Here is a 24,755-nt window from a genome sequence, read left to right as displayed (position 1 = left end):
TACAGCTAATAAGATAGTTCCATTTAACTGATCATCCAAAATTATAACTGAACCTTGAAATACAAATAGAAGCTATAGATCCCACAATTTCTAAATAGAAAAACTGCCAACTCAAATCTCGGTCCTTAGGACCCCGGCGGTCCCATGACGACCATCAGGTAACTGCCACACTAAGGGTGTAGGATCCATCACCTCATTGAGAAAAGGACAACGAGCTTGGATGTGTCCTTCCTGACCGCACTGGAAACAAGCTCGCGCTCCGCCTGCAATATCTACTAAAATGGCCCTCCTCGCCACACCTATGACATACAAAAGATCTGCGCCTACTTCCAACTGATCCTGAACTCTGGCCGACAGACTTCAACTGCTTCGTTTCAGGTTGAGACTGATTCGGAGTCTAGCATTGATTTGGACCATGACATTGCTCCCTTTCCTAGTTTTCTATCTCAATCTCTTGTCTCCTCGTGGCATCCTGAAGCTCAGCGAGAGACCCATAGTGCTGGGTGAAAACGAACTGCCGAATGTTTATCTTGAGCATGCTAAATAGTGAGTCATCTAAGCCTGCTCTAAAGTAGCGAATTCAAGACTAAACAAAGCCTCTACATGAACATCTTGGTGATCTTATTCACCGAATCAGTCATCTATCTCAGATCCAGGTACTCTTGGGCTAGTCTTTCCCTCTCTACTAGGGGAACATACCTTGCACGGAACATCTCTGAGAACTTCTCCCAAGTCATCGCAACCCTATGCTCAGGAGTATAAGAACTAGTCACCGGTCCCCACCAATCCCTTGCACCCAACCTGAGAAGGTTCAAGGCGCACTTGACATTCTGGTCATTCGGACAAGAACACGTGAAGAACCAACCCTCCACGTCAAATAACCATGTCATCACCTTGATCAGGTTCGAGACCCCATCAAACTCAGGGGGCTTCATACGATCGAAGTCCTAATACTGTAAATCTCTCTCTACTTGTGCTCTAACGACAACAACAGTTGTGGTGGCTGCAGCAACAACAACCTTAGAAAGTGTAGCATATTTGTCATCGAAGTACTCCATCATAGTGGCCTTGATAGACCCAAATAGCTCCGGTATTTGTCCCTGGACAAAAGGAACATCCTCCTCACAAATGATCTCCCTGACCTGGTCCTCCATAAATCCTGACCCATCCTATCCACTAACTCCGACTCCCGATCCTGAACCTCCAGTAGTCGCCATACTGAAAATATATCAAGGAAAGATTAGACATCACAATACAATGTTCAACACACCGGATCCTACTCCTATTAGTTCCTTAGCAACCTCAAAATTCTTCATGAATCTCATATAGATCTTGTGCTTTCTATAGTACGGGCCTATACTACCTTCCACACCTATCCATAGTTGATTCAGAATTCACTCCAAGGTCCTAAGTCACTGCACTAAGCCACTCCTATGTGTGCTGACACCCACTACTCCTGTGAGTAACAAATAACTTCCTAGGATCACCCTCGCTCCTGCACCACTTGTTGCTTTTGTGCATGCTAGTTGTACACAACCGAGTTCAGATAGACTGTCAGATAATCGACTATGCCCTAAGTCTACAACCAAACAAGGAACAGGAAGAAAGGCCAAGTCGATCATTTTAGGGCTATCCAATCCGGCCATATAAAACTAATCAACATAAAAGCAATAAACACACAATCAAAAACATATATCCAGTAAGCAACTCTTTAAATCAGAAGGCATCATAGAAATCAGGCATCACTATCCAACAGTTCCTAAAAGAACCTTATCCACTAGCATGCTTTTCTAACAATTCATACATTAACAAAAATCAAAACTCAGCAAACATACCAAGCATGGGTATTTTGGGAATCACTCTCGTGTTCAGGCTCTGGATGACTGTACACACCGCATCGTTCTGAAAAATGAAAGTTAACTCAATATCCATATTCCCGATCCCAAGCCAACAATCAAACAAGAGCATGACAAGAGAACGAACCCATGTACTTAACCCAACTCTTTTATTATAATTCCTTTTTTAAAACATTTTTCAAAAACTCTCAGATCCTAGTTTGAGACTGGATTCACACAAGTGTTCCTCTAATTCACTCAAACCATGGCTCTGATACTAACTTGTAATGTCCCATTTTCCAACATTTTTTTTTCATTTTTATTAAGGTAAAATTCCCAATTTATTAATACATTATTTAAGAAAGCCGTCTATTCCAAATAACACTTATTAAATCAGAGTATTGTAGGAAACACACAATCTTCAAAGTTGGTGATGAGTGTGTACAATCCCGCCTTTGCCTTCCTGCAATCAGTGATGATACCTAAAATAATAAACAACTGAGTAAGCATAAATCATAGTGACTTTCCCCTAAAACACCACATACAATACATGCATGTGCCATGGGCTACCCCCACGATCTTATCCCTAAAATGCCATGGGCTACGCCCATGGTCTGACATCCAATTGCCATGGGCTACCCCCATGGTCTTTCCTTGAAATGCGATGGGCTACCCCCATGGTCTAACATCCAAGTGTCGTGGGCTAGCCCTATGTTCTAACATCCAAGTGCCATGGGCTACCCCCATGGTCTTTCCTTGAAATGCCATAGGCTACCCCCATAGTCTAACATCCAAGTGCCACGGGCTACCCTCGGGGTCTTTCATGCAAATATCACAAAGACAACTAGCATTCTACATAACAAAGTAATGGGCCAACATTGGTGCCTTTGACCCACATATATAGTGACAAAGATCACTACTGCCTGCTAGTCCTCTCACATCATAAAGACCAGCCACCAACTAACGTCTATAGAATGTGCAACCCTAAGTAACCAGTGAGATAACCACCCGAAAAGGTGATCCTACTTTACAGCCACAACCAAAACAGGAACAATAAAGAGCCTAGATTGAGAGTTCTCAGGATATCCTACATGACCCCAGACAGTCCCTAAGGGCACTCCATAGGTGATAACCAACAAGAACAAATAACATACAATTCTACAAATTGTTACAACAAAGCATGATACTCGATACCAGAACAAAGATCTAACAGATCACTACAGCATAGAAACATACTCGATACCAGAACACAGATCTACCTGATCACTATAGCATAACAACATACTAAAATTAACAATCCAAGGAATGCATGGCCGTATATAATCAGAGGTGAGATAGTCACCCGAATAGGTGATCCCACTCTAGTACCTTAACCAAAAGAGGAACATGTAAGAGAGCTTGGATCAAGAGTCCTCAGTCTATCCTACATGAATATACATGGTCCTTAAGGTATCCCTCTACTAACAAAAACCAAAAACTAGTGGGCCAACATAGGTACCTTCAACCCACGGGTATAGTGAGGAAAAAATCATCTTGATATGCACGTAGATAACCACTAAAGCACTGAAAGAATCTACTAGATTCAATTCACTTCCAATCATGTACAAGAAGATACTTGAGTCAATACTCGATCACAGGTCATAGTCGCTTGCAACAGTGACCACCTCACATGAAATGATGATTAGGGTTAATTAAGAACACTTAACCCATTGAGGACTTATTCAGCTAAGGGTAGGACTGATTAAGGTTTGACTTAGTCATTCTCGGGTGTGATAATAATCCATTCAATAGCTTGAATATGCTCCCGATCATTGTCTAAAATAGAGCACCCCAATTCTAGGGGTTTTCACATAAAATGATATCTACGGTTAGTGTTCCACACTTAAACCCTTAAGGACTTAATCCATTAAGTTCAATATTGGATTAAGTTAATTATAGGGGATTTATTAAGTTTTATTTAGAATTGAATTAAGAACTTTAATGCGGGTCCCGACCAACTGCAACAACTAGGGTTTCTTGACACTTGGGTTTTTCTAAACCTTAATTAGGATTTTCAACTCCTAAAGTTAGATGATTAGTTAATTAAATAAATATATATTTAATAAATTGGGCACCACCTACTGTTACCTCAGGCAGTGGTGGTGGCGGTGGTAAGGTGATAGCCAGCACCTTACGTTGATGGTGGGTTTTTCTTTGGTTTTTCCTAGCCAAGAATGTCCATACAACATGTCCTCATAAAAACACACACGCACACACCAATATATATATATATATATATATATATATATATATATATATATATATATATATATATATATATATATATATATATATATGCACACACACTCATACACACACACCCACCCACACATAATTGTTGTTGGTGGCAGAAAAAGCAAAAATGGCAGCAACCAGCATGGTTGGATGCCATTGTGGTTCTCTTTGACTTCCGGCCAGCCAAGATGCATCCTAGTTTAGACGACCTACAACAACATTACACAACACGAAACATGAGCATACCATCACCAAATTATGCACCCAATCTTTGTTTTCCTCGCGACAGCAGGCGGTGATGGATGAGGACTGGAGCAGCAGTAGGGATCGTTTGAGTGGTTGTGGTGATGGATAACAACAACCTGAATAGAAACGGATCAAGAAGAACAATGTTTGCAGAGGAGAGGAGGTGGTTGTGTTCGTCACCGATCACAATAGTAACCACGATGCCCGACGTTAGTCCGCGTCCTCAACAACAACGGAAACAGGATGGCGATGCTTGATATAGTGGTTCCCGGCTTCAACAGCGGAGGTGGCAGCGGCTAGAGGTGGGGGGGGGGTATAAGGGTGGAGGCTGAAGGATATGTATAGGGTAAGGATTTCCATCTGATGTTGCACTCTTAAAAATAGGAGGGGAAGGTGTAACATCCTGAAAATATGACCCAAAAATTTCATATTTATGGTTACCAAATTCACAAACACAGAACATCATTGATTCCAAAATCATTGAAACACAAGATAGTTATAGTGTTTAATAAAGACAATCTGTAGGAAAAAAATATATGAGCATAAGTCCCAAAATCTCTACTTGCACAAATCATAGTGTGATGCGACGCGATCAAGCCGACCCCTTCCCCTTCGAGCTGGAAGTACCTGAAACATAAACTGAAGTAGTAAGCACAAAGCTTAGTGAGTTTTCCCCACCATACCACATACAAATAAAATATACTGCCAAGCATATCTGGGTCCTAGCCTACCCCCTTCTGTCTATTTCAAATGGATACTGTCGAGCATATCTGGGTGTTTGACCTGCCCATTCAGTCTATTTCAACTGGATAATGCCGAGCATATCTGGGTGCTCGACCTTCCCGTTTGTTCTATTCCAACCGGATACCGAGTCTATCTCACCCCTACCACTACTATATGATATCACACATAATTCACAGAATCACCAAATGATACATGCTTAGCCGACAATCATCATGCCATTTCATAACTAGTCGGCCGACCTTGGTGCCTTCGACTTATGAATTCTATTAAAGGAGACTCACCTCAACTGTGAATGTCAAATTGTACTCCTTGGAAGACTCCAGACTCCTCTCCCTATAGCACAACAAAATTTGTAATTAGTCATTGGATCTAAACCTGACCCCAAGGTCTAACTCATAACATAAGGCAAGGTTCCCTAATCTTTGCCCTATTGGGCCTCTTCATTCCAAGGCTCAACTTTCAAAGTAAAATGTCCAAGTCTAATCAACTAAGCTTTAGGGCCCAATAAGGCCCAATACCATAAATCCAAGGCCTAGGACCAAAGGCCTTTGTCCACAGGTGGGATTAAGGCCCAACAATTCCAGGCCTAAAATCCTAAGGCCTAAAAACCTCCTTTTGACGCACTGCATGTATACACACGGCGTAATTGGTACGTACGCTGGCCTTGACCAGATATGGGAGGTTAACCCAGTAAACACAGCGTACCGGCCAACCAACTTAATAACTTTCTTGTTACTTAATCCGTTAACTCCTAATGTCCAAAACATAGATCCAGTCCCCTACAAGAAGTCCTAAACCATAATTATATAAACTTTATGCTTTTTCATGCATGGATGGGGATTAAGACACAAGTGAAGTCCATAAGCTCACTTAGTTGCTATCTAGCACTTGCATGGTTGAGGCTAAACCATCAAGGTCTGAATTTTTATGGCTTCAAACACCTCCAAGTGCCTAAGAGGATAGCTCATATGGATTGGAACTTCTAAAACTCAAGGAACCTCAACTATGGGACCAAAATATGACATAAAACACCACAAAACTAGATCTAAGCATGCAATGGTCAATGCTAAAGCTTTATACCTCAAATGGGTTAGAAATGATGCCAAACTTCTGGATCTACATTCCCTCTTCACATCCTTACTCCTTCTTGAAACTCATTCTTCTTCAAAATCACCAAATATCACCAAAAATGCTCAAAGTAAGCTTAATATGTATGCAAGATGCTTAGGGTTTGAGTTTAACACTTTAAGGATAGTGGAGGCTGAGAGAATGAGGGTTGGGAGGGACTTAAGATGTTTGAATAAGGTGCAAACCCTAAAATTTAAGGTTTGCATCTGGCCAGCCTAGGCCCAATGTACGCATGGGTGTACCCAGCATACATAGGGGCTTCCCCTCTGCGCCTCACCAATGTACGCCATGAGTACACTATATACGCCTATTGTACGGCCCTCCTCCCATAATCATAATGTTATTATTATTATTTGAATAAGCAGCAAAAAGGAAATACCTGGCAACTCGGGCATTACAAATCTCCCCCACTTGAATTAGACTTCGTCCTCGAAGTCTGCTGCTGCTGCTGCTGCTGGAAATAGCTTCTGGTAATGCTCCCTCATCTTGTCCTCAGGATCCCAAATCCATTCTGAGCCCTTATGATGTTGCTATTGCACCTTTACCAGCTCAACTCTTTTGTTCCTCAGATCCTTCGTCTTCCTGTCAAGAATTGCTATAGGCCTCTCTATGTAGTTCTGGCAGTCATCTACATGTATGTCCTACAAAGGGATCACTGCGGAATCATCAACTAAGCACTTCCATAATTGTGAGACAAGAAAAATGCTATGGATATGTCTGAGCTCCTCCAGAAGGTCTAGTCAGTACACCACCTTGCGCACCGGAGTTATAATCTTGAAGGCTCCGATATACCTGGGGCCCAACTTGCCCCGCTTCCTGAAGCGAATGACACCTTTCCAAGGTGACACCTTTAGGAGGACCATATCCCCAACCTGGAACTCCAGGTCTGATCGGCTCCTGTTGTGACAACCTGAAGTTTATATATGGTACAGTTGTCCAAATTCAATCACAGTCAGACTTATTTCTGCTAACTTTTAGCACTGTTTAGAGTCTATTTGGGTGTTCTAATCATATTGCATTCAAGAATCAAGTGTTAGGAAGTATCTTATAGGGTTCAATGTGCAACAAACTAAACGCTAAACCTAAAATGTGATGTTTATGGCCAAACTTTAGGAGTTTGGGCTGTAAACTCTCTTATGGTCGTGAACTCATGTTAAATACATCAGTTTACACCCTTTTTCCTCGTTACTTCCATTTTCAAGCCAAGAACTTCCATTTCTCTCTCAAGTATCATAAGGATCTTCATTTCAATCTTCCAAAAATGTATGTATTTCATCCTTTGATTTGTTAATACATCTCTTTATCTAGCACACTCCATTGATTTCATCCATGAAATCATTCCATTTTGTTAGATCTTCAAGTGTTCTTCATTTCACCAAGGACACCAAGAATAGACACTAGTGTTCTTGAGCCTTAAATAGCCAAACAAGTTTCTATATTGTAAGTACTTTTACCCTAGCTTGTGATAATGCTTGAATCACTTAGTTTACCCCTTGAAATAACAAATACTCAAGAACACATGGTGTTTACGGCCAAGGCAGTCTCCTTGGGCCATAAACACTCATAAGTGGTGCATTTGTGCTACCACTCTTTCCTAAGGCTTAGACTTGAACTTAGAACACTTCATTTTGACTTGTAAGACCTTAAAACACAAAATGGTATTAGTTACCATTAGTTTATGGCCGTAAACTCATTGGGCCATAAGCCCATGGGCTGTAAACTCATGTGGTAATTACCATGGGTTGTGAACTCCAAGGTGAAGCCCTACAACCCTTAGATGCAACCCTTTTATACTTATAACACTTAAATCAAAGTGTTTTCCATGTTCTAGGATGTCTATACTTGCTCAATTAGTTGTTTAAACACTAATTGTAACCATATATGTGTCATTATATGTTAAATAGGATCCGTGTGTGCTCAAGTCTTCACTTGACACTTAGCATCCTTTACCGATCTTTCATCCAAACCACTCACTATCGGTGAGTTCATACCCCTTAATCAACCTTGTAAATGATTTTAAATGCTTTTATGGGGGGGGGGGGAGATACAAGTTGAACATCACAGTTATTATATCAATCACATGTGATTAATAACTATCAAACAATGGATTTACTATACTTTTAACTGTTTTATCAAATAAATGACTTCAAACTGCTTATCAAACTCTTTTACATGTTAAAATATTTATGAAATTCACTTTTATGTATCAAAACCGTTCTATTATAGCTTTCAAACTTATGTATTTTTAAAACCATTTCTAATACATATATAGTTATATAAGTAAGGATTGAAGGACTTAGGACTGCCAACTCACTTTACTTCATATTCCTTGTTTGGTTGTGGACTTAGAGTACCCTGTTGTTTGTCCGAGTGTCATTGGATCCTTAGTTATATATTATGTATATATGTATAGATATAAAGAGTTTTATCTCATTTCAATACATTCAGTCATACAAACGAATCTAATAGTAAACTATAATAGGTACAATTTAGGGATATACTACTCATTACTTCTAGTTCAATGAAGCATGCAAAGAGTCAGTTCATTCATGAGTCAATACTTACTATTATGAGAAAATATACAATGATACTATTATGAGAAACTATACAACTATACTATGATGAGAAACAGATAGAGAATACTATAACGAGAAACAATACATTCACTACACTAGTACATACATTACATATACAAGTATACTATAACATAAATGTGAACCACTGTTTCAGGACATTTCATCGCTGCCATGGCCCGATTTGTAGCCAAAATCTCTTGGAGGGAGAGCGTGAGTTTGCATACAGATCTATACTGGATTGACTATCCTACACCTTTGCTGCTAGCTATAGTGGGACCTGCAGGTCTTCGGGTGCCAAATGTCATTACTTCCGACGTCTTTCATTGTCGTGTTTATAGTTGATAATATGTTACAATCAATCACATAATACCTTGATATAAATTCGGTTTAAGGTAGTTAGTACAGCAGTAGTTACAATAATACAACACTACAGTACTACATTAATTTCCCCTTTGCATTCACTTTGTGATCATTTCACATAAATGATAATGTATAAACTATATTTTGTTAAATGATAGTTACACTTGGGAAAATTATACACTTTTACAAGAAACAAACATACAAAACAGTCGTGCCTTGGTAGAAGGCTACTTTTAGTAGAAAATATAGGATTTTCTAGGAGTATACAAACATTTACAAACATTCACATACTTTTACTACAACATTTACAAACTAATACTTCAAACACTGTTACAAACATTTTGATACAAGCAATGACACTAAAATGCTTATGAACTCACCAGCTTTAAAGTTGATACACTCTTTCAAAATAACTTGTATTCTCAGGTCATCAGTAGACAGGTACTGATGCCACCTTTTGAGAAGATGGAGCTCATTCAAGATTCATCTTTTATTTTGATTTACATTTTTGGTGTCTTATAAACTATACAGAACACACTTGTATTAAAATACTTTATTAAAGCAATGGATGATGTTGTTTGCTTGTTTACTATTATTCTGTGTTATGATACTGTACATGACGTCCTCCACCCCGAACGTTTCCGCCGTTCTGGTTTTGGGGTGTGACACCTGTCGGCATAGCTCTTCTGCCAACTCTGAGCCGTCTGCAGTCTACCTCGGATGTGCTGAATCAACTTTATCATCTTGAGTACAACCTTAGTACTCCCCATGACTCACTAACCGACCTCACCCCAACATATCGGGGTCCTGCACTTCCTTCCATCAAGCATCTCAAAGGGAGGCCGGTCGATCTTGTCGTGGTAGCTATTGTTATAAGAAAACAAGCGAATGGAAGGTATGTATTCCAGCTACCACCGAAATCTAGAACACATGCCCGTATTATATTCTCCAATGTCTGGATGGTTCGCTCGCTCTGACTATCTGTATGAAGGTGGAAGGCCGTACTCAAATGCAAACGAGTACCTAACTCATCATGAAATTTCTTCCAAAATATGGAAGTGAACCACACGTCTATGTCGGAAATCATAGAAACCGACACCCTATGTTGAGCCACGACCTCCCGGATATATATATTTGCTAGCCTCTCAGCAGAAATACTCTCCTAGATCGGAATGAAATGGGAACTCTTGGTCAATCGATTCATGATGACCCATATCGCATCGACTCCTCACACCTTCCATGGAAACTTAGTGATGAAATCCATGGTAATCTCCTCCCGCTTCCACATGGGGATTCATAATGGTTGTATCTTTCCGTGAGGTCTCTGGTGCTCGGCCTTGACGTTCCTGCACATCAAGCACCTCTCGACATACCAAGCTACATCTCGCTTCATGCAGGGCCACTAATAATCAGGATGAAGATCTCTATACATCTTCGTCATCCTGGGTTGGATGGAAAATCGGGATTTGTGCGCCTCCTCCATCAGGATTTTGTGCATGCCACCTGATTCTGAAACCCACACTATACGATGAAGTGTCAATAACCCGCAACTATCATAATCGAAGGATGAAATCTGACCCATGATTTGCTCACGCTTTCGGTGCTCCTCCTTTATAGCCTCATGCTGAGCCTCCCGAATCCGCTCCAGAAGCAGAGTGACCACTGTCATCCTCAGACAGATTTCCCTGACCAGAGCCGCGACTGCCTTGCGACTAAGAACGTTGGCCACCATATTGGCCTTCACTGGGTGGTAAAGGATCTCGCAATTATAGTCCTTCACCATGTCCAACCACCGACGCTGCCTCATGTTCATATGTGGCTAATCCATAAAATACCTCAGACTCTTGTGATCCGTGTAAATAATACAACGGACCCCATACAGGTAGTGTCGCCAAATCTTGAGGGCAAAAACCACTGCCCTCAACTCTAAATCATGCATTGGGTAATTCTCCTCATGTGTCTTCAACTGCCTCGTGGCATAAGCGATGACGTGTCCCCTCTGCATCATGATTGCACCCAATCCCAAAATAGACGCGTCACAGTAAACTACAAAATCCTCAACACCCTCTGGCAGAGTCAAAATCAATGCCTCGCATAACTTCTACCTCAAATTCTCAAACATTGCTTACTGCTTAGGCCCCCAACAGAAAACGACAATCTTTTTTGTCGGTCGAATCAGTGGTATAGCTAATTTGGAGAAATCCTGAATAAATCTCCGATAGTATCCAGCTAGCCCAAGGAAGCTCCAAATGTTAGATGGAGACGTCAGAACCTCCCATCTCATCCTGGCATCCACTTTGGTCGGATCGACCATGATACTTTTCTGGTTGACAAAACTACACCTCGTGCAACCAGAACTTACACTTGCAGAACTTCGTGTAAAGCCTCTTTCTCCTCAGGGTATCCAATACCTCTCACAAGTACTCCTCATGCTGCTCCTGGGTCTTGGAATAGATCAGGATATCATCGATAAATACTATCACCAAACGATCCAACATCGGCCTGCATACATGGTTCATGAGGTCCATGAACGCGGCTGGGAAATTGTTGAGCCCAAAAGGCATCACCACAAACTCATAATGACCATAATGAGTCCGAAAGGATGTGTTCTGCACATCATCGTATCTGATCCTCATCTTGAGGTTTCCCGAGCATAGATAAATCTTGGAAAACCAAGACAACCCATGAAGCTGGTAAAATAAATCATCAATCCTTGGGAGTGGATAATGGTTCATGACCATTAGCTTGTTAAATTCCCGATAGTCAATACACATCCGGTGTGACCCATCCTTCTTCTTCTTCACAAATAGGATCGGTGCACCCCAAGGTGAGTTACTCGATCAAATAAATCCCTTGTCTAGCAGATCCTGCATTTGCATAGACAACTCCTGCATCTCTGGTAGGGTCAATTGATATGGTGCCTTGGCTATAGGGGATGCACTAGGAACCAAATCGATCTGAAACTCCACCTGCTTGTCCGGAGGCACTACCGGTAAATCCTCCGGAAACACGTCCGGGTACTCTCGAATAACTGGAACCCCATCAACCATCACTCTATCATGCTCTTGAGCATCTATAACATAAGCGAAAAACCCAGAGCAACCTTGAAACCGAAGATAAAATGGGGCCGCACGGAGCCCCATCTCCCTGGATAACCAACTCTCTCCCACTTAGGGTCTGCACACATGCTAGCTAGTGCTCACAATCAATCACTTCCCCATTGGGGCTTAGCCAATCCATCCTTACTATGACCATTTTCACGCTTAGAGGGATGGGAACCAAGTCGAAAGAGTAACGCTCGCTGCACATCCTCAAAGCATGATCCTGATGGATCCTCAATGCCTGGACGAACCGCTTGTCTGCAATGTCAACCTCTAATGGTTAGTCTAACATACTCGAAGATCTGGAAAACCTCTTGATGAGTGCAAGAAATACAAAATATCGGGTGGCCCTCTAGTCGAACAAAACTAAAACTAGAATATTGTTCACATGGAACGATCCTATAACAAAACACATAAAATATAAGAATCTAAATCTTCATAAAAATAAAAGTTAAGGGAAAGAAACATACCCGTCACAACATCTGGTGCAGCCTGGGCCTCCTCGATGGTCAACTTAAAGGCTTGACTCCTCACCACTAAAGCATCCGTCTTGCCCTGACGACTATCTGTGATCCATAGGGTCGTTGGGGCTGGTGCCATCACTGGTGCTCCTGAGGCTAGAATTGGGCAGAAGGCCTTCTTGTGGCCCCTATGATTGCAATGAAATCAAATTAGGTCTAATGTTTGAATGGAAGGAGTAGGGGTAGTACAATCCATACTAAAGAGTCTAGTCTTGCCACACTTGTAGCAACTTGAGCCTCCTGACCTACAAGCTCCCTCATGTGACTTGCCACATTTCCTGCAGCAGTTCCGACCCTGCTGGCCCTTTGACCTCGTGTCGAATACCGTGGGTGTCTTTGCTGAAATCCCAACTGTATAACAAGGCTCTGCCTTCCTCTTCCCAATGTGCTCCATATCGATCTATGACACCTGCGCCTTGGCAATCATATCATCCAAGGTCGGGTACACCGAATAACTATCAAAATCCATGATGTCTACTCTCAACATGTCGTGATATTGGGGTTTCTTCATCTCCTCATCAGCTACATGCTGGGGCTCCAACAAGGCCATCTCCCTTAAATTGTCGGTAATCTCCGCCATAGTCTTGAGAGAACAAACAATCTGATGCGCAGGGACAAGGTTTGAAAACTCAAACCTTCAGTTAATGCTTAAGATCAATGTCTACTTGCTAAGTAATTTTCCATTCAAGTACGAGATAATGCATTCAACAAAGAATTCAAGTCATTAATGAAGACTAAGAAATACAATCAAAGTAAAGATAATGAATGAAGAACAAAGAGAATGTTTTGAAGATTATTTGAAGAGAATAAAGATGAAGACAGCTGAAGTGATACTTTGAATAATTTGTCACTTGATTCAACATTGAAAGCTCCTATAAATAGGAGTACATGATACATGGTACTAACCGATTACATACATAAGACTAGATATTAGAGTTACTTTTGAAATTAGTATTATCTGTATTTGAAAAAAAAGACTAAGTCCTATGACAAGTTAAATCATGCTAAAAGAAAAAGACAATTAATACATTTGGATAATGAACTGATTCGGATAAGCTAACATTACAGACATAACATTCATTTCGGAATGCCTTCAACTGAACTTCACATCCGGAGCAAGGCTTCAATTCCGGACATAAAACTGATTCCGTAGCATCTTCTAAGTCGAAAATCTGACTGACTTCGAATCTTCAAAAAGGTTTGGGATTGCTAGAGGTTCACTTTCAGGTTCCAACAATCTCCCCTTAAGTAAAGTTAGCAATAAATTCATTTCAGTTTGTTTCTTCCTTGATGAACATATAAGCTCTAAACAGCCAATCCCTGACTTCGATATACCACTGCAGTTGACTCACACAATTTGCTTTCACATGTTCAGGAGCTTCAGACATGGATGCTTGACTGATAAACTTCTTGAGAGATCTTGTAGGAACTAGGTGTTAGTCAAGGACTTGGAAGAAGTCCTTCTTGTTTGTCTCCTTTATTTTGTAAATAAACCCTAGAAACAATTCATCAATAGGTCCTTCAGCTAGCAGTTTGGCTTCTGGCAACACATATTGAATCTTGGCATGGAAGTCTTCGGTTCCGAACAAGTGTGCTAGCTCATAATCACATTGACATAATTCTACGACATAATCCTTGAGAAAGCTTAGGTCAGCATGATAAGGACCCATGATGATGTCATCATTTTGAAGACTCCGAAAGTGTGCAGCTAAAGTCAGGAGATCATTAGGATTCATTATAGGGAAATCTGTATGAGTAATGATATGAGTGGTTGGCTTGTTTCGAAAGACATGGTAGCAAAATAACACACAGTTAAGTTTAAATTTTTTTTCAGGATCTTTCTTCCAAACCCTGAGATCTTTGTAATCATCTTCCTCGCCAACACTTCCTTTTGAGGTGGTTCATTCTTAGAGTAGAATGTTTTTAATCGTTCACGCTCAGTCCAGATGATCATCTCTGGATTGTCATTTGGGTGGAGAGGAGAAAATTTGATGTAGAATTTGCTATATGGAGAGAGTGGCAGATCAAGTTGTTCCAAATCATTCGTTGGAATGTCATAGTACATGAAAGGTACTATATTAACATTCTTAAGAATACCTTCTTGGCAGAGAGGAGAGATACCATGCATCGGATCAGGATTATCTTTGAGCGTCTGGATCCGGATGCTGTCTTCTAGGGCTTTGTTGATTTCCTCCCGAGACCATCCAAAATTTTGCTTTGGAGGAGATCTGGAGTAGTGAGCTTGATGACTTTCCGTAATTGGCTTCTTACCCTTATCCTTGTTTAGTGTTGAGATGATGTGCTTCATGTTCTCATCAATAGAGAATTTCGGAGGAGAGGATTGAAGGGTTTCTTCTGGAATGTCGTCTGCAATCCAGAGAGGAGAACCTTCATCAATTGGATCTATTCTTAGAGCAAGAATTGGAGGCAACATAGATGAAGTGGTCCGGAAGGCGTTAATTGTCAGTTTAGTTTTTGCATTGGCCATTTGGATACTTCGAGACAAAACATTAGGTAGAAATTTGTAGCTTGCAACACCAGTACTCCATTCGTGATAAGAGATTCTTCATTTTCATCATCATCTTCATCATCAATTCCTAGAAGTCCGGAAAGAACTTGGACTTTATATCAAAATTTTCATCTTCATCTCGGAGCTGATATTCCGAGGCAATTTTCCACGGTTGACTCGACCCTTCTCCCTCTCTTGAAATGTTGGACTTGTCAACCGGAGAAATTTTGAGAGATCCTTTCAGATCGGAAAATTTTTCGAACACCTTCTAAAAGCTGGTGTTGAGTAGAAGGGTAAGGGTGTCGTAAGCTTCAACATTAGGGGCCTAAGCTTTGAGATGATTGAATAGGCTCTGCAAAATAGACAACATTTCATCAAACTTATTATTTGGAACATCGACAATTTTCCAACAGGCTTGGAGAAGCTTTATGAGAAGGTGCTGCATGATCAGGTTTTTTTCATCTTTCTTTCAGATCTCTTTCTCTAGGCATTGAATTTGTTTCTCATGACGAACATGAGCTTTCTTGATTAGATCATTTGTAGCATCAACTAGGTCATCGTGAACCTTAAGCATCCTTGTGATTGTATCCAAATAGTGATCAACAAAGGTATCATATTTTTGTTCAACTTCTTCGATGGTATGTTTGAGCATGAGTGAAACAAATTGATCTAGCTGGGATTCACGTTCAACAACGGTTGGTCCAGACGAGTTGACTACGAAAAAGGATTTCCGAATGGCATCTAGTTTTGAGTCTAGTCCGGAGACTTTTTCATATATCTTGGAGTTAATCCCAGCTATGGAAGCTTCAAGGGAATTGACTTTCTTCATGGTATCTGACACATTAGTTTGGATGTCAAGAAGAGCGAAAAGATCAATGTAGTCTCTTGCAAAGGATCCGGTGTCATAGTTGGAATGCTGAGGTTTGTGTGTGTGAGGTTCCGGATTGAAAGAAGGATCGGGCTTGGTTGTAGCAGCATCATCTTGGAGTTTCTATGTAGACTCCATTTATTGGCATGAGTGGGTGAGAATGATCCGAAGTCAAAGGCTAATTTTGACGAGGATGGTTTGGATTGAAAGCGTACAGTGGGTAAAATGTGAGTATCAGCAACGGTTGCATCTTCTTCATTAAACATTACTTCTTTGGAAAGCTCTTCATTTGGATATGTTTGAATAAAATTATTCTGAGCGGCAAGAGATTCTATGGAAGCATATTCTTGATCAGTTTCATTATCAGTAGGAGCAACAAATGTTTGGTTGCTCTGAATTGCTCTTTTCCTCATCGACATGAGTGTAGCTTTAAATTGAGACCTGGTAAGTTCCGGATGCCTGGTATGTGCCCTGCTAACAAAATCTTCCCATAAGGTATCATTAAAACCTGGTTGTCCTGTACCCTTATTAGGTATCCGACCAATTGAGGTATGCAAAGTAGGAGGGACAACTCCAGCTCTGGAATGCTTGGGGTCCGGAACAGGGGTTCCTGACCATGCAAGTGTGGAAGAAGTTGGGATATCAAATCGGACACGTGAGTGCATTCCAGGGGGGAAGGAACTTTGTTTAACACAAACATCACCTTGCTGGGAAGGTGTGGGTGGTTTATTAGCAGACTCCCCGTGAGTGTGTACAAGTGGTTTTGAAACATCAAGGGGTACCTCAGATGAGTGGGTTGGAGGGGTGTGTGGAAGGTCAGAGTCAGCCTGAATGTCATGAGCTACTTCCTGTTGAGAGGAAGAGCTGACTTTGGCTCTTTTTTTTGGCTTTGACTTGGAGGGAGAAGTCTTCCTTTCGGCAGACTTTTTAACTTTTCCTCCAGACACGAAAGGAATGGCTTCTTCCGGAATGGGATCAATGGAGACTGGGGCAAGTTGTGTTGGGTCAAACAAACTAAAGTCTCCAGGTGGTGTTTCAAATGAATTGATCTGGAAGGCAATAGGACCAACATGTGTTCCGGAAGGCGTCTAACAGGTCCAAAAGAAGATTGGTCTGGTATATGATAATGTTTAGCAGTTTTGAAGGAAACATATACCTCTTTCAGAATTATGGACACATGAATTTGTTCGGACCTATGCTTGTATAGCTCTTGGATCGTCAAGGCCCAAAACCTAGGGCTTGAAATTTCATTACTCTTTCGCTTGACAGCGAACTTTCGGAAATCCTTCCACAATACTTCCTGGAGATCGACAACATTGTTGCATCCATAATAGATGTTGTACACCACATTCAACCAATCCATGATTAGGATGTCCATACCACCATGCTTCCCGGACAACCCTCTAATGATGAAATGAATTAGCAAAATCCAAAGTCCTAAAATGGCTGACTTCTTCAATTCCTTTGCTTTGTAGTCTTGCTTGTACCCGATGTGATTGAGGAATTGTTTGGAATTCTTCGATTGTGGGTTCCTGAACTTTAAAGCCTTTGGGGGTTTTTTCACACCGATTTCCTTGTGAAAGGTGGATTTGTGGATGGGCACAATTCGATCACATGTAATTTTAGTTTCGAGAACCCTATTGTAAATCTTGATTCTAGTGAATGCTATGTGCAGAAGATTGAGTGGTAGTGGAGGTTCTGGGATTTTGGTGAGTGGAATAGATATGGGATGATGAGCAATGAACTCGATCATCACTCTTACAAGTTCATCGAAATCCATAGGGTTTATGGAAAAGAGTTTTGTTGTATATGTGAGAAACGGTTCAGATGAGTGAGACAATGATGATTCTTTCGATGATTTCTTCTTAGCAACAGGTTTCCTGGTTGTTGAAGCAGTTTGAGCAATTTTATGAGAAGAATATTGAGATGCCATTGTTATAGAGAGATGATAGCTCGAAAACCCAAGAACTTAGAGAAAATTTGAGGGTTTTGAGAGTTTAAGCGCGTAAAGGGTAAAAGAGGTTTTTGAGTGGTTTGTATAGGTGATGGAAATGGATCGGGTCAGAAAGGGTAATGATGTGGATCCATATATGGAAATGGGTCGCATTTAATGTTATGCCCTTTATGGAATGAGTTGACCAATGCTGGCGAAGGATTTGTATGGAATAAAGTGATGAATAGAAACCGTCAAACGGTGATCGGATGTTTGCTTTATTGAACGTGCAAACATGGTGCGGATTTCTAGGGTGAAAAGATAAGTATCTTTTGAAAAGTAACTGTTTGAAAATGTTTCACCTTAAAAACCTTTGGATTGACGGATGATTTTGATGAGAATTTCGAAACAAGATGATTTAGAAATTCCAGAGCAATGTTTTTTTTTGAAAACTTATGGAGTAAAATTATTTTGAGATATCGGAGCAAAATTATTTTGAAATTCCGGAGAAAAATTATTTTGAAATTCTGGAGTGAATGATTTGAAAGATTTTGGAGAGGGTTTTGAGAAAGAGAGTTCCTGAAAAAGGATAAAAATTATGGAGCAAATTTGAGAAACATTCTGAAGATAAGAGTTGAAAAAATCCTGAGTGAGTTTGAAAAGGGTCTGGAGTGGATTTTGAACAATTCTAGTCAGATTTGAAATTCTTTCGGAGCCAAAGAAAAAACTTTAATATTGCGGAGCAGTAGAGAGAGTTTACTACCATTCCGGATTTGAATTCCATGATAATCTTGTGAAATGGGTTCCGAGATAAGATTCCAACTAATGTGATTATATTGGTCTTTGAACTTCAAGACTTAAGAGCTGTACAACTTACACTAAGATAGAAGGTTAGATAAAAAGACACATAATATGATCCGGATTGTTCCGAGAGGAGATAGTTCAAAAATGTAAAAGAGTTTTGTTTCGGAACCAACCATCCTTTCTGATGTTTCCATCAAAGAGTACATACCTCCTGAAAGAACTGAGGATCAGGCATCATCATTCCCATTTTGTTCAGAAAACTATTGAACTTGGTTTCGTTTAATGCCTTAGTAAAGACATTAACAATTTCATAGTGAGATGAAACAAAAATGAGGTTATTATTGCCATTCAAAACATGATCTTTTATGAAATGGTATCGTATATCAATGTGCTTCTTCATGGAGTGCTGAATCAGATTGTGTGAGATAGCAATCACACTTTGAGAATCACAATAGATAGAAATACATTGAAAGCGGTAACCATAATCGAAGAGTTGATATTTCATCCAGAGTACTTATGAGGTGCAGCTAGCAGCAACAATGTATTATGCTTTAGCTGTTGATAAAGCAATGCAATTTTGTTTCTTGGATGACCTACTAACCAATCGACCTCCCAAAAATTGACATCCACCCAAAGTGCTTTTCCTATCCAATTGAAGACCGCCATAGTTTGAATTTCAGTAACCCTGAAGAAGAAAAATCTCGTTTGATGGGTACCAGATTTCGAGACTCTTGGTTCCTGTGAGATATTGAAATATTTGTTTTACAGCCAAGAGATGTCACATTTTCGGATTAACTTGAAATATGGCACAGAGACAGGTAGCAAACATGTTGTCCGAACGACTTGCTGTAAGATAGAGTAGCGATCCAATCATTCCTCTGTACTTCTTTTCATCAACTGCTACACCTGATGGGTTCGCGAATATTTTGTGACCGAAGGCCATAGGTTCCTTTGCTGAGGCACAGGTGTCCATTGAGTACTTTTTGAGGAGTTCAGAGATATATTTCTCTTGATGAATAAAGATTCCTCAATTGGTTTATTTAAATTGGAGACCAAAAAAATAAACTCTATTCATGAGTCATACTTATTTGAAATCTACTGACCAACAATTTAGCAAAGTCAGCAACCATTGATGAATCAGTGGATCCAAAAATAATGTCGTCAACATAGATTTGTACAAGCATGAGATATTTTCCATTTGATCTTCAGAACAAGGTTGGATAGAGAATTCCTCTTTAGAAACTAAAGCGTTAGAGAAAGTCGTGAGCACTTCATACCAGGCGCAAGGATCTTGCTTGAGACCATATACGACTTTTTGGAGCTTGTAGCAATAATTTGGAAATGAGATATTGACAAAACCAGGAGGCTGTTGAAGGTATACTTCAGTATCCAGTTCACCGTTAAGAAAACTGAATCCGTAAACTCAAAGAGTTTGTAAAAAGAGTCTACTATGTTGATAAAATTCCCTAGAATTTTTGGTGGTCTCAAACGAGTGTGAAAATGTTCATCTTCACAACGTGGTCTATTTCGTTGCTGCAGTGACAGATAGTTTGTAAAAAGAACCATAAATTGTAGGAAAATCATATGGAGATGTAAAAGTAGTCATTTTAAAGGTATAAACCTGAACTATTTTCATATTAAATAGTTTTGAAAAATATTATTTTTGTAACAGCCGGGTTTCCAGGTATATCATTTTATTTAATTATTTTGAATTATGTGAAGGAACTCGACGAGTTGATGCGTAGACTCGCCGAGTAGGGTCGTGATTGTTCATCCGGATTTGCTTTGGACTCGGCGAGTCCATGCTGTTTAATGAAACCCTAAATCCCCGGGTTTGGAGCCTATATAAGGGCACTTATAGCCTCTCATTGCGGCTACCAGTCCCTTGAGAGAACCCTAAGAGAGCCAAATCGTTGTAAGGAAGAAGAAGACACTTTTGATCCTTATATCTTTGGTTTAGCAAGAAGGAGGTGCAAGAGCAAGAGGGGAGGTTCGATTCTAGCAGTTCCAGGGATTCAAAGACTTCATTTTGAGGTAATAGTTCGAACCTACTTCAGTTTTGGTGTTGATCTATAGAGTTAGGGTTTTCTAACCCCTTTGGATAGTGATTATGTGGAGCAAATGGTCCTTCTTCGAGTTTGTGCCTTGGATCTGGACTCAAAGAGGTCCAGAGACCTTAACCCTTGGAGCTTTATGGATTAGTTTGGGGTTATTGGACATAGGTTGCCATTTTTGGGACTAAATCTCCTTTTGATGCCTTGTTGTTGTTATACAAGCATCAAGTTTCGAGCTTTACGTGACATTCATGCTTGGGAAGACCATATCTTTGATTTAGGGAAACAGATCTGACCTCAGGAGGCCAGTAGAGTTTGTGCATGGCATGAACTCGCCGAGTTGTTCTTGAGACTCGGCGAGTAGGGTTAGGGTTTAACGTAAATTGATCAGTAAATAGACTTGCTGAGTTGGGGGATGACTCAATGAGTCAGAAGGGAGTTAGAGGACTGGAGTTCAAGGCGGCACTCGCCGAGTCGTTCTTGAGACTCGGCGAGTTGAGTTGTGGTGGCCCCGCGATTCATGCCTAGTATGACTTGTCAAGCATAGAGAGGGACTCGGCGTGCCAAGCGGGACAAAGCGTTAAAGGACATGTGTGAACTCCCCGAGTCACCAGAGTGCACTCGGCGAGTAGGTTCAAAGTGTGACCGTTGACTTTTAGGGTTTGGTCAATGGAGTACTTGTGTTGAGAGGGGGGTAAATAGCCCTTTTCCCTCCTGAGGGTACCAAAGGCAGGTTGAGTCTAGTCTTGAGAACTAAATTTATAATAATTTATTTTTTGTGAATAGGCGAAGATTAGGCAATATTCCTACCGAGTCAGAGATTTACTGAGACGCCCGAGGTGAGTCTTCTCACTATACGTTACCTAGAGTGGTAACAGAGTTACGTGATAGAGTATTTTAGAGTTATATGCCAGTGTAATTGCATGTTGTTTATGTGTTATGATTTATTGTCATATGTGCTATGTATGATTCAAAGTTACAGAGTTAGGACCTACGGGTCCACAGAGTTAGGACTTTCGGGTCCATAGAGTTAGGGCCAGAGGGCCCATAGAGAGTTGGGGCTGGAGGGCCCCACTGAGACACCTAGACCTGAGGGTCAACAGAGTTACAGCCTCGAGTGGCTATTATGTGTTAGAGTGGTATTTTGGGGAACTCACTAAGCATTTATGCTTACTGTGTTTTGTGTTATGTGTTTCAGGCACCAGCGACGATCGCGGGAAGGCGCCGACATGATCCGTACACACGCATACCAGAGTTTATATATATATATATATATATATATATTGATCTTGGGCTTTGTATTGATACGATGTTGATATAACGATTTGTTTATGTTTTTAAATGATATTTTATGGATTACAAAAGTGAAAAATTGTTCAAAAATTTTACGGTGTTACTATTTTTAAGTTGGGTAAAACAGTTCGTGAACAGGTCACAACTTTTCTGTTGTAAGCTGTCAAGTTAAGTTTTAAATATGTTTTGGTGTTTTAACTTGTATCCCCCCTTGAAAACTAAAGAAAACTAGGAAATGTAGGGGTAGGAACTCACCTTGAGTGATTCTTTGAAGAGTGGAAGGTCGAAGACGAGGAGTATCAAGTCAAGAACACTTGATGAACACGTGAAGTGTTGGATGATTGTAAGAACGATTTTTGGTGTTAAATGTGTGTAGAGGATTCAAGGTGTTATGAAAACATGGAATACCACTTGATTTTAGATGAAATAGTTACCAAAAAGTGAGGAAATAGCTCAAGAACACCTTTGAAAAGTGGTAGGAAGTAGAGAGAAAATAAGCTTTCTTGTGGGGTAAGAAAAGTGTAAAAGTTTGGAAATGATCAAAGTAAATCAAGAAATCTTCCAGGGATTTACTTATATAGAAGGTTGCTGGAGCAAGTTACAAAGATGATAGGATGTTTGCCTTGGTTTGTGTGATGTGGATAGGGTTGGGTTAATGAGGAAGTGACACATGGAGGCAAGTGGGCACACTTGACCCACTTGTGGGGTAAAATATCCTTAGATATTTCTATTAATGAAATAATGATTTTATAATTAATAAATCCATGGGATTTGAATAAAATATGAATATATAGGGTCTTATATGTCAAAATATGAATTTGGGTGAAAATACCACGTTAAAATCATGAAAAACGGGCTTAAAACGCGAAAAAGGTCAAAAATCGGGGATTAGGAGCGAACCTGCGAGGTTCAGTCCTCAGGAGATGAGAACCGAGAGAAGCACAAGGGAGCCGAAGGAAGGGAGATGGAAGGAACTGAAGATGGATGAAGGAACCAAAAGTAGCGAAATGGACCGAAGGTGCGAGGGGCGAAATGGGGTGAAGGCGAAGCTCGGTTCGGTTGGCGAGGTTCGATTTGCGAGATTCGGCCCCAACTGTAGTTTCGGTTCTGATGTTTTGGTTCGGCCCTGAGCATTTCGGTAGTGAGGAGTTTCGGTTCATAGAGTTCGATTCTAATGGGGCTTCGGTCCTAATAGGAGCTTTGACCCTATATGGTTATCTTTCAATTTAACTTCCCGTTTTGTGCGATGCAAGGCCCGTAAACCCCATTATACTTCGTTTATTATTATTTTAAGTCCCCAAAAGGGTCCATAGTCGTGTTTTTGATGCGTTTAACTCCCTTCTTAGTGTTTCACATTGATAAACACATAAAATATCCATGACACTTGAATTCTTGACATACTAATGTACATTTTCATAGAGTAACTTATAATCATACAAGTATTAGATAAGTTTGACCGGTTTGAATTGTTGACTTGACTTTGACTTGAATTTTACGGTTGTCACAGTTTCAAAGTCTACTTCATGAATAACTTGAATGTTCGGAGATTCAGGAGGAGGAGCATCAGACTCCATAATGTGAGTGGTGACATGAGTTGGACCAGAATTCCGAACGAAATTTTCATCAAAGGTAACATCAAAGCTTTCTTCTATAACGCGAGTATGACGATTCAGTACTCGATACGCCTTTGATTTTTTAGAGTAACCGAGAAATATTGCTTCGTCTACTTTGGGTTCGAAGTTTGTAAGCCAATCACGATTGTTTTTGATAAAGCAACGACATCCAAAGATGTGAAGAAAAGAAATACTTAGCTTCCAACCGTTCTTGGCTTCATATGGTGTCATGTTGAGGCGTCGATTGATAATGCTTCGATTATGAGTGAAGCAAGTGGTTGATATAGCTTCAGCATGGAGGTAAAGTGGAAGATTTGCGAAATTGAGCATAGGTCGAGCAGCTTCGACAAGGGTTCTATTGTGTCTTTCAACAACACCATTATGCTGCGGATTGTAGGGAACTGAGAAGTTGTGATTAGGGGACTGAGAAGTTGTGATCAATTCCTTTCTTGATGAGGAATTTTTCAATGGTTGCATTGGTGAATTCTGAACCATTATCACTTCTGATCCTTCTTACAGGAAGCTTGATGTGAACTTCTATTCATGTGATGATATTGAGAGTTTCACGGCTCTATCATACTTTAGCCTAAGGAAGAACACCCAAGTGAACCTAGTTATGTCATCAACAATCACAAGAATATATTTCTTATGATGAAGACTCTCTACAGTGGATGGTCGATAGAGATCAATATGTAGAAGTTCCAGTGGATCCGAGATGGATTTTTGATGATGACAGGATGACCCTTCTTCGATTGCTTTCCACACTCACATGCAGCACACAAGTGATCATTTTCAAACTAGAGGAGCAGTAGTCCCCTTACCATTTCACCAAAAACAAGATCATTCATGTAGTAAAAATTCAGATGAGCAAGAGTTCGGTGCCATAACCAACTGAC

The sequence above is a fragment of the Lactuca saligna genome, chromosome 4 (genome assembly GCF_052625555.1).
Source record: "Lactuca saligna cultivar CGN05327 chromosome 4, ASM5262555v1, whole genome shotgun sequence".
Classification (NCBI taxonomy): Eukaryota; Viridiplantae; Streptophyta; class Magnoliopsida; order Asterales; family Asteraceae; genus Lactuca; species Lactuca saligna.
Note: the sequence above shows the minus strand (reverse complement) of the source record.